Source organism: Mastomys coucha, unplaced genomic scaffold (genome assembly GCF_008632895.1).
Source record: "Mastomys coucha isolate ucsf_1 unplaced genomic scaffold, UCSF_Mcou_1 pScaffold22, whole genome shotgun sequence".
Classification (NCBI taxonomy): domain Eukaryota; kingdom Metazoa; phylum Chordata; class Mammalia; order Rodentia; family Muridae; genus Mastomys; species Mastomys coucha.
Window position 1 is genome coordinate 58594360 of NW_022196905.1, and position 3606 is coordinate 58597965.

Below are 3606 nucleotides of genomic sequence, written 5' to 3' on the forward strand. Positions count from 1 at the left end.
AGGGTTTCTCTGTGTAGCCCTGGATGTCCTGGAACCCACTCTGTAGACCAGGCTGGCCTCTGCCTCCCAAGTGCTGGGATTAAAGGCAAGTACCTCCACTGTCTGGCCTGCTAAGTCTTTAGAAATAAGGTGAAGGGAATGAAGACAGCACTCAGGGTCAGAAGACAGCTGCATACCTCTGTGCATACATACACACACAAACACACACACATACAGAGCTCAAACACAGACCTAAAAAACTTAAAATAAATTTGGGGGTGGTGGCAGATATAGGGTTTCTTTGTGTAGTTTGGGCTATCCTGAAACTCATTCTGTAGACCAGGCTGGCCTGGGAATTGAACTCAGGACCTTTGGAAGAGAAGTAAGTGCTTTTAACCTCTGAGCCATCTCTCCAGCCCTCCAATTTAGTTTTTAAGACAAAGTCTCTCACTAAACCTGGAACATTTTGACCAGGTTAGCCCATGGTGATGCTTCAGGGCCTGTCACTCTCTGTCCTCACAGCACAGTTTGGGGATGGAATGACAGACATGGTCCAGCATGCATAGTTTTATATGTGTATCTGGGATCTGAACCCAGGTCTTTGTGCTTACGCAACTCCCTGAGCCATCTCGCCAACCAGCATTTTTAAAAATGTTTCTTAAAAAAACCACACACACACACAAAAGTTCTTAAACATCCCCAAACAAATAGAAACATATATGTAACTCCCAAGTGCAACTGAATTACAAATATTCAATACTCATATATCTAGGAGGTATGGGAAGGAGAAAAGGAGAGGGATCTTAAATTCAACCCAATCCGGGCATTATTTATATTGCAGTTACAAACAGCTCTGAACTGAAACACTCTAGGTTTATAACAGACAGCTGCTTGCTTTACATCCAACAATCCAACATTGTAGGTAGATAATAAAATGAATGAACAAGTTTATGTTCTTTATACTAAAACTTAGATATGCAATGAAAATGCAGTAATCTGAATTAGTGTTTATGTCCATAAAAAGGGAGCCACCCAAGGTTTCTATATTTGTAACTTTTTAAATTATGCTAAGAAGGAATTTCATCAGTTTAGAAATCAAAGGTAACAAAGCTTTATTTTAATTGTTGAAAACTGTGATGGAGATGCCTCAGCATACTTCCTGTTCTTCCACAGAACCAGAGTTGGACCCCCACACCCATGTCAGGCATCTCACAGCCATCCAACTCCAGCTTCAGACACAACACCTGCTTCTGGAAACTGTGAGAACTTTGCTCACATGTGCAAACACAGACTCACACATATATAGATAAATAAAATAAAATCTTTCTGTTGTTATGGAAGGATTTTGTTTCTGGACAGGGTCACTTTTCATAACCCTGCCTGTACTGAAACTCAGAGATCCACCTGCCTCTGCCTCCTGAGTGTTGGGATTAAAGGTGTACGCCACCACCACACGGGAGAGTAAGTGCTCTTAGCCAAGCTATTTCTCCAGTCTGCTCATGCTGCTTTGGCTACAATGGCTCTCTAGAATGTTTTAAAATTGGTGTTACACGTGTAACTATTATTTTGGCCACTCTGGGTCTTTTGTATTTCCACATAGAGCTTTACAATTTTTTATAGTTTTACAAAGTTACTGAAGTTACCCACTATTACACTGTGGCCTGAGACTCCCTTTTTTCTACCAGTGCTTGCTTCATAAAGCTAGGTGTTCCAACTCAGTTCGTACAAATTCATCATTTTGACAAACTGTCTTATTATCAATACATAATAACCTCCTTTGTGTGACATATTTTGTCTTTAAGTCTGTTTATACTTAATCTACTCCTGCTTGCTTCTGGATTCCATTTGCTTGATATATCATTCTTTATTCTTCTACTTTTGTGTCCTCACAGGTGAGCTGAGTTTCTTACAGGCAGCATTCTGTTGATTATTGTCTTCAATCAGGCAGTCTACAGTGAGTTTATTTTTTAAAATGCATGCATGTGTGTCTGTATACAGGTGTATGCACATGAATGTAGGTGCCTGTGGAAACCAGAAAAGGGTGTTAGAACTACTGTAGCTACAATTACAAGTGGTCATGATTGCCTCCCAACCTGATAATGAACCTGGGTCTTCTGGAAGAACAATAAATACACAATCACTGAGCCCCATCTCTAGCCCATGTCCATGTTTTATTTATAAAATTATGACTGGAGTCCCTAAGCTGTAAACCTCAAAATCCATCTAAATGGCAGCAGGTCCCTCCTTCCTGCCCCCACCTAAGACACAGTAGCTGTCAGAAATGGCAGTCCTGATAGCACTGTGACACATCTCAGCCTTCAGCCATAATGGCTGCCCTACAAGAGCTGTCCAAGGTGGTTCATCTCCTTCCTTGCTTCAGCCTAAAGCTCTTGTAAAATACCACTGTAGGAGCTGCACAGTGGCAGCATCTCCTCTCTAGCCTCCTTAAGCAGCTCCACAGAGATGGCGCCTCAGCCAAAGCCACCTATAAGCCAGGAAGGCCTTTCCCATCCTCAAGTTAAGGCCCTGGGTATGATCCCTAAATACTTTTTAAAAAATACTTTATTATTAATAGTGTTCAATTTTCTGTAAAAAGTACACACACTAGTATAAACAGTATTAATTTTAAGCTTAGGAACTAGGAGAGTCTTAAAATGCTCTAAGTTAAATCATACTATAACACATCAATAAGACTATCCAAATTACTTGATCAAAAATCTGCCTTTGGAGCCAGGCCATGGTGGCATATGTCTTTAATTCCATCACTCAGAAGGCAGAGGCAGGTGGACCTCTGTGAGCTTTGGTTCAGCATGGTCTACAGATCAAGTTCCAGGCCAGCTTTTGACTCCTGGATGATGAGATTAATGGTGGTGTACCACCACTGCCCAGATCAAAAAAGTAATTTTGTTATACCATTGTGAAACAACTTCCTACAACTAGAAATGCTTTCTACAGAGGTTCCTACTGTGGTGATTTATGTTGGAGAAAGACTGAACTGTGTATATCAGAAAGGAGCTTTGGGCTGGCGAGATGGCTCATCGGGTAAGAGCACTGATTGCTCTTCCAAAGGTCCTGAGTTCGGATCCCAGCAACCACATGATGGCTCACAACCACCATAATGAGATCAGATGACCTCTTCTGGTGCGTCTGTACACAGCTGCAGTGTAAATTAAGCTGGAGCAAGCAGGGCCGGCAGAGGTCCTGAGTTCAACAGCAGCCACACACGATAGCTCACGGCCATCTGTACAGCTACAGTGTACTCATACACATAAAATAAAATAAAAATAAATCTTAAAAAAAAAAAAAAAGAAAACAAAAGAAAGGAGCTTTGGTTTTATAGTAGCTTGGTAGGCAAGTTCCACCTAACTAAAAACAATGATCTATTCCAGCATGAATACAACAGGCTCAACGTGACTATGATTAACACTGCAGGATGGCCAATGTCCTTAAAAGAAATCTACAGAAATAAAGAGAATAATTGGTTTTCAGCTCTAATATAACAAGTGCTGGCAAGTGTTTTATCATTGTCTTAGCTGACCATAGAGTCTCCATTGTCAAATATTTTTTTTTTTAAGATTTATTTATTTATTATATGTAAGTACACTGTAGCTGTCTTCAGACGCACCA

At 40.7% G+C, this 3606-nt stretch overlaps 1 protein-coding gene across 3 annotated transcripts in view; it reads right to left on the reverse strand.

Moving 5' to 3' along the window:
* The window catches only part of Smim14 (small integral membrane protein 14), a 43546-nt gene that overhangs the window by 13227 nt on the left and 26713 nt on the right, over positions 1–3606 (reverse strand). The gene's annotated exons all lie outside the window — the stretch shown is intronic.